Consider the following 8,879-nt stretch of genomic DNA (forward strand, 5'->3'; position numbering starts at 1 on the left):
TATTTCTAAAAGTCGAGTTGACCGTAAATTGATATGATAGACCTACCTGGTAGGTTGTATTAATCCTGGAATAAATATTCCCTCAAAAGGTAAGTTTTTACTGTATTTTAAACAAATAAGCTAAATTGTTGTTGTCAACTGATGAATTATATACTAAAATCAAATTGATGATCCATGTCTTGAACAATTTCATTCGAAGTCAACAAAAAGTAATAACATTGTTATTGGTATATATTTAACCATAATGTCTATAAACTATGAAAAGCGATTGGTCTCTTTAATATAATTCTGCACTTTTATAAAAATTAGCCTGTTTATGTTGAAAGGAAACAAAGCATTACCGTACATTAAATTTTCAAAGTACCCTAATACAGTCCCATCTTTTGAATATAAGTAGGATGTAATCAGGAGCTTAAGTATCCTTATACAGTCCCACCTTTTAAATAAGTGTAGGATCTAATCAGGACCTTTAGTATCCTTATACAGTCCTACCTAATGATAATTAGTAGGAATAGAATCGGGACCTTAAAGACCAAACAGGCTATTAATTTCTACCAGTGATTTTTCCTTAAAATTTTGTGTGAAGGTATTTCATTATTTGAGGAACAAAATATGATGAAAAAAAAAGGGTCACCGACTTAGTTTTGTCACTATACTCAGTTTCGTGCTTTCCAAAATATTACCATAATATTTACTTGTTATCTTAACTTTCACAAAATCCTTTAAATTAAACCTTCAGTCATAATTCTTGTTTCACTTTGAAGAGTAGATTTGTATCTATCAAATACAGGATCAAGAGTTTAAGACTCGTATTGTTTTGATCTTTTAAAATATGATTTATTTCATTCCCGCCAAAAATAAAACGTTAAAATGAAAAACGTTTTCAGTATTAAAAAATATCTAGTAGTGATTTCTTCATAAAAGTTTTAAGAAGGAAAGTGCTATGTGTACTCTTTAAAATAAAGCAAAAAAAAGTGTATGTCACCGACCTTTCAAAAAAGTTATGAGTAATTTTCATGTTTTTGTTTCGTTCGTTTTGAAAAAGAGAGCTGTCTTTCTTCAAAACATTGCATCTGACGTCATAGTACAAACTCGGCTTGCTGGCGCACTATTTGAAAAAAATCACAAATTGGACGTTTGAAACCCACATTTGAATTTCCACTAATAACAACAATATTCACCTACTTTATTATCCGTTAATAAAAGAGATTAAATGCATGAATCAGTATCAGATCTTACATGTATGATGTTGTAGCCTCATAATATTAACCTTCAGAAACACCATCGGTTGGAATTGTAATTTTTTTTTAAATAACCTTTCAAGCCACTTTTGTTAGGAAAGTCTGTTTTTGCCCTCTGCTTCTCGTAAGCAAAATTGTTAGATTTGAAATGTAATTCCAAATTGTTGGGTTACTTCATTAATTATTACGGAAGTTATTTATTTTATTTGTAATACTTGTAGATACGATTTTTGGGTATTTGCGCATACATGTAACGTTGCGCTCTTATGAATTGCTATATTTCCCGTTTTTAAAGTTTTATGACGTTTAGCCTTTTACGTACGTTACGTTGTCTATAGTTTTTATTCATTACAAATTATTTGATTACGGAGACACATCGTTATTTATAGAGAGATCATAATCGGTAAGAAATAATTTATGTACATTTTTAAGAACAATATTTATTTAAAGAAGAAATATTAAGAATTGTAAAAGTATTTATAAAGTAATATTTATTTCAATTAACTTTTTACTTTAACAAGTTATTCATTAAGCGTGAAAGAAAGTGTTTCCTATTGTTTGTTTAGTATTATGATTTTAGTGTTTTAAGTTATATTTTTACTTACGATGTATGTTTATGTGTATTTGTATTCTATGGTAGAGAATCGGTTGATATAATATATGAGTATAAGAAGCCAAAATTAAGTGTAATTTTGAGGAATAAAAGATACATATTTATACCGCATACTTGAGTTATCGTCTTATTATAATTTGATGCCTGCCTGAATGATGTGATCCGCTACAATTCTCGATTATGATCTCTCTATAAATGTAAGCGTCCATTGTTCATCCGCCGGGACAGTTATTAAGAATTGTCTAGGAATTATACCCGTCGAGGTTAAAGGGTCAAATGGGAAAACTTGTCAAACTTATGCCTTGATTGATGATGGAGCGGATAAAACGTTATGTGACGAGCGTTTGATAAAAATGCTAGAAACCGAAAGTAGACCGGTTACATTTAAAATGACAACAGCAACAGCACAGCGAGTCCGACATGAAGGTCAAGAGGTTGACTTACATGTACAATCAGTTGGCAGCAACTGTCCGATAACACTTAGTAAGGTATGGTCAGTTAAAAATCTACCGATATCGACACACTCAGCCGCAAATAATAAAGATATTAAGAGTATTATACACTTGTCAGATATTTATATACCAGAAATAAGCAGCAATAAAATTCTGCTTCTAATAGGCACCGATACACCAGAAGCACATATTCCGATAGAAGTGCGTTCAGGAAGTAGTCATGAGCCATATGCCGTACGAACGCGCTTAGGATGGATCGTTAGAGGACCAATCAACAACACAAGCACCAGTGATGTAGTTAACGTCAATTTTGAGCATGCAGATAATGTAATTTTGCAGCAGCAGTTAGAGCGACTTTGGACCACTGATTTTCTCGATCAGCCTAGCACGGAGAAAGTATGCATGTCTCTGGAGGATAAACGCGCCTTGAAAACAATGGAGTCAACAATAGCCTATGAAGATGGACACTATAAACTCGGATTACCGTGGCGGGATGAAAATGTAAAATTGCCGAATAATTTGCCTTTAGCACATGCTCGATTGAATCAATTACACCGCAAATTGTCACATGATCCGAAGCTGCATGAGATGTACACAGCAACAGTAAGTGATTATATACAAAAAGGATATGCAAAGGAAGTTACTGATGTAAGTAATGAGTCAAGTCACATATGGTACCTTCCACACCACCCTGTCACAAATGAACATAAACCCGGAAAGGTGAGAGTAGTCTTCGATTGTGCAGCCAAATTTAAAGATGTTTCGCTAAATAGCCGATTATTACAAGGTCCAGACTTTATGAACAGCTTGGTAGGAGTTCTAATGAGATTTAGACAAGACCACATTGCATTAGCTGCTGATATAGAGGCTATGTCCGCGTGAAAGACGATGACTGTGATGCTTTACGATTTTTATGGTGGCCAAATGGAAACTTAAAGGTACAGCCAAAATGTTACCAGATGCAGGTTCATCTGTTTGGTGCAACATCATCGCCCAGTTGTGCCGCATACGTATTGAAAAAGACAGCTATCGACAACGGTGAGTTATTTGATACAGAGATAGCATCAACCGTAGAAAGAAACTTTTATGTAGACGACCTCTTGAAGTCAGTGGACACGGAAGAAAGGGCCGTTCAGCTTGCAACGGATTTACGAGAAATTATGAAACGTGGTGGATTCCGATTAACGAAGTGGTTAAGTAACAGTAAAGTCGTTATAAACGAAATACCGAATTCGGAACGAGCACCTTCAGTTGAAATTTTGAAGTCAAGCACAGCTTTGCCGACCGATCGCGCACTAGGCGTAATATGGGATGTAAATGATGATGCCATCAAATATAAAGTCAAACTCAAAGAGAAGCCGCTGACAAGACGCGGAATAACTTCTACAGTAAGTTCGATATTTGATCCACTTGGACTCATAGCGCCAATCATTTTAAAAGGGAAAATTATATTACAAGAACTTAGTAAACAGTCAATTAAGCTTGGATGGGACGATCCTATACCAAAAGAAAAAGAAGAAGAATGGATAAAATGGAAATCGACTCTGCCAGAAATTGAAAATATATCAATACCTAGATGCTTCAAGACAAAAGACATGAAAGAAATATCTGATGCTCAACTTCATATATTTAGCGATGGTTCTGAAATTGGTTATGGAGCATGCGCTTACTTACGTCTAGTAGACACTAGACACTATGGAAAAGTGAACTGTTCACTTATTCTGGGGAAATCTCGTTTAGCGCCATTAAAACAGACTAGAGTTATCAGGTGCCGTTGTTGCATGCAAACTTTACGAAATAATTAGAGACGAATTAGAGATTAAGATTGACAGCGTAGTGTTTTGGACCGATAGTATGATAGTACTTGGATACATTAAGAATGAATCTCGTCGTTTTAAAACATTTGTTGCAAACAGATTGAGCAGCATTCACGAGTTGACATCACCAGGTCAGTGGCGATACGTAGATACAAGATCAAATCCTGCCGACATAGCATCTAGAGGCATTCTTGCAACAGATAATAAGCAGATCAAATTTTGGCTCCATGGACCAGAATTCTTGTTGAAAGACTCGTATGAATGGCCGAAACCAAAAGCTGTATCAACGGTAGACGAGCAAGATATTGAGATCAAAAAGGTTGTTATGATTAACTCAACTACAACTGATTCGATACGCGATATAACTACATACTTTTCAAACTGGCAAGTATTACAACGGACTGTAGCATGGCTAATCCGTTTCAAGAAATATTGTATACGTCGTTTCTTAAAACGAGACGATGAAATAAAGACAGACAGCTTAGATGCCGATGAATTACAGGAAGCAACAAGGTATATATTGATACATGTACAACAAGAATCATTCTTAAATGAAATCAAAATGATTGAAAAGCAAAATCCTGTTAAGAAAGATAGTCGTTTAGCATCTTTAAATCCTGTTATGCATGATGGGTTATTACGCGTCAAGGGACGTCTCAACTTGTCACTAAGCAAATGTCCGGTCATTATACCAAATTCTCATCACGTGACCACTTTGATAATCAGGTCGTTTCATGAACAAAATGGTCATACAGGAATGGCACAAGTGCTAGCATCATTACGGGAAAAGTATTGGATTTTAAAAGGACCTAGTACTGTCCGAACAGTTTTAAACAGGTGTGTAAGATGTAGACGATATCAAGCACCGCTTTGTTTTCAGAAGATGGCTTCTGTTATAGACGATCAGAAAACTCCTGATAAACCACCATTTACCTTTGTTGGAATAGACTATTTTGGTCCATTAAATGTTAAAGTTGGACGTTCAGTCGTTAAAAGATACGGTTGCCTTTTTACATGTCTGACAACAAGAGCAGTTCACATAGAAGTAGCTCATAGTTTGACTACAGATTCCTTTATTTCTGCTTTCCAACGTTTTACGAGCAGGCGAGGCATACCTGAAAAGGTGTATAGTGATGACGGGACAAATCTTGTCAGTGGAGAATCGGAACTTCGGAAATATATTGATCAAACGAACAAAACAAAAATATCCAGTTACATGTCACACAAGGATATTAATTGGACTTTCAATCCGCCAAACGCTAGTCATCGTGGTGGTGCATGGGAAAGAATGATTCGTACGACACGCAAAATTCTCAGAGCTCTTGCAAATGAACAACTTCTTACCGATGAACAGTTACTTACCTTTATGGCTGAAGCCGAAAGAATCGTCAATGATAGACCGATAACAGCAGTCAGTAATGATTCTCGAGATTTGCCAGTTCTCACACCGAATATGTTGTTACTTATGAAAAACAACACTTCAATACCGCAAGGGGTGTTTGACGAGAAAGATGTGTATGCTAAAAGGTGGTGGAAGCAGATACAATACTTAGCCAATGTATTCTGGAGACGTTGGTTACGTGAATATTTGCCAACTCTACAACAGAGAAATAAATGGCAAAGAGAACAGCGAGATATAAAGATTGACGACATTGTAATCGTTGCAGATGACCATACACCGAGAGGACAGTGGCCATTAGGCCGAGTAATTGAGGTTATTAGGAGCCGCGATAGTCTTATACGTAGTTGTGTGATCAAAACAAAAGAGTCAAAATTTTTATGACCAGTAACAAAACTATGCATACTTGAATGTTCTCAATAGAATTTACAATAATTAATTGATATTTTATTAGTTTTTTGTGTGATGACAATTTTATAGAAATGTCATGGTGGGGAGAATAAGAATAAGAATCTTGTTTTAGTCCCTCCCTCATGGAATTAGTGTTGTTTTAGCATGGAAGGTGGGACTAAAACAGGATTAATATATAACTGTGTTTCATTTGGGTCATTTTTTTTTTTATCTAATCCTGTTTTAGTCCCACCTGGGAATTGAACCAATATTGAATACGAAGTTGTTATGGATTTAACTGAAAAAATCGAATAATTTGTACAATAGAAGACTGATTCAAAAATGTTAAACAAAAATATCGGACTTTTAGTCAAAGCAAATTAAAAAAGAGGAAGTCCATTAAAAAACTAACAAAATCAAAAAACGGTTTATCAATGGAACAAGTGAAAAACAACATGCCAGATATCTGACTTGGGACATGCATTTTCAAAAGAAAATAGTGTGTTTAACCTGTTTGTACCTTGCTAAACCTCTCATGTGTCTATGACAGCTACTTGTAGTTTAGTTATATTTACAAAAGTAGCTGAGCACAATAAATACGAATAAAACAAATATCGGCAAAAACTTATGCCTGTGGGCAGACACAAAACTTACTGGTTCTCAAATTATAGGAGGAGATAGTGTTTAACCGCCAAAACATACCGTATCATGAATATTGCATGTTAATACTCATATGCTGACTACTGACTTGGTACAACTAGCAGCGGCTTTTATCCAGTAACTGTAAAATCTCCATGCACAGGTTTTTTTTGGAATGTATGTTTTATAGATATTATAATTTATACTGCAACTAGTTGTGTTTATTTCGTAAAACTAGTAGCATAGCTATATTTTGTATAATGTTGATTGCATCATGGAACACTTTCTTCGTTGGTCGGCGAATGACCCAGCTCACATTACAATATTCCAATATTATTCCCCTAAAATGAACTATAATATGTGACAAAAGGGCAAGGTAGTTAAAATAAGAAGAAACAAATATCGTTCAGCTATCAGACCAAACATTAGATTTTTTTTCTTTCCAAAAACGTAGATTTTACAGACTTAGTCATACCATGCATCGAAACATAAAACAGCAGATACTAATATAACAAATTGATAATTAAGATAAGGCTAGCATCATAAAACATAATATTACAAACAATATTTTAGACAGAAAGTAACAAAGTAGCAAACAATGATAATGTCCGGTATCAAGTCAGAATATGGCAGTTGTTATCAAATAGTTCGATTCTATATATGTTGCATTGTCGTTTGTTTTTGTTGCACTTCAGTGTTTCTGTTGTATCGTTGTTTTCCTCTATAGTTGACGTGTTTCCCTCGGTTTTAGTTCGTAACGCGGATTTGTTTTCTCTCAATCGATTTTATGACTTTTTGAACAGCGATATACTACTGTTGCCTTTATCATCACCCATCATATTAAAATAAGAGGTGGAAAGAAGGCAAAATTACAAACAGATAAACAAAACAATTAAACAGACACAAAAACACGAAATCTACCAAATAATGTGGTTGATCTCAAGTTTTCCGAAAGGCTAAGCAAATAGTGGCCTCATTTTGCTCAAAGTAAGCACTATATATATCTTTAATAAGACTGATTCGGTAATTTAACAATCCCAGAAAAGACCATATAATTCATGAAAAGACGTGTTTATCTGAATAAAGAAAATTAAATGTTTGGCCTATCCTGTTAATTATATTTTATAGTAAAGCATTATTTACACTACATTTTGAAACGTAACTTTAAAACTGTCGATTTTAATACAGACCCCTCATCTACCTGAATCTAAAATTGTTGTTCAAGATAAAAAAATCTTGCAAATGAACATAAAAATTTGTCAATGAATATTCAAATATCAAATAAGTAAACATTCATCATTTCTTTTATCTACCTGGCCAAAAGTATTCCTTCACCTGAATTTGTCTTGCTTTATATTTCGTATAAAAAACATATTTTTCAAAAAAATATTTTGAAAGCATTTATGGTTGGATTGTTACCTGAAATACGTAGAATTGTCTAAATTATGTTTTTTCATGTGGTAATAGTTGTGTCTTCAGGTGTTTTTGTTTTCTCTTGATGTGAACACTTACAATAAATTTGTATCATTTAATTTGGTTGAATATATAGCGAATTTCTGAACAGAAAATAATATTTGTGTTTATCTTATGAAAAAATAAAAATGATCCAAAAATAAAAATATAACCAAATAAACAAAACAACCTGTGACAATTCTGCTTCTATTGGTACCATATTGCTTAAAATCAAACCAAAAATGACCCAAAATATTTTTTTGAAAAAATTTAGTTTCAGATACAATATATAGCGGTAAATTTCAAGTGACGAATACTTATGGCCACACTCTGTATATATACAATATGAGCGGTCCGCCCCCGTATCGACAATAGTTACCGAGTTGATTCATTTCGACAGGAAAGTTAAGACCCAGTGCATAAATATTAACGTATGAAAATTAACAAAGTGTAAGGCAGGTAGGCTTCATTTAAATTTAGAAAAAAAGAAAGTTGATATCCATTATAGAAAATCATTAATTTTGTTACTTTTTTCTGGTATAATGCCATGTTTTGAAACGTAAATGGAACACAGCCAAAATTATATCATAATAAAAGAGTATAGACACAACCCAGTGTATATGTGCAAAAAGTAAATTCACAAAAATAGTGAACTGCGAGGAAAATTCAATCGGAAAGTCCCTTATCACATGGCAAAACCAATTGACAAAACACATTAAAAAACTAAAGGACAACAACTGTCATATTCCTGACTTGGTACAGGCATTTTCAGTTATAGAAAATTGTGGATTAGACCTGATTTTATAGCTCTAAACCTCTCACTTGTGTTTACATGAACACTTTGGTTTTGTTGATCACTTTCAGAATATTCAACAA

The sequence above is a fragment of the Mytilus galloprovincialis genome, chromosome 2, assembly GCF_965363235.1.
Source record: "Mytilus galloprovincialis chromosome 2, xbMytGall1.hap1.1, whole genome shotgun sequence".
In the NCBI taxonomy this organism is placed as follows: Eukaryota; Metazoa; Mollusca; class Bivalvia; order Mytilida; family Mytilidae; genus Mytilus; species Mytilus galloprovincialis.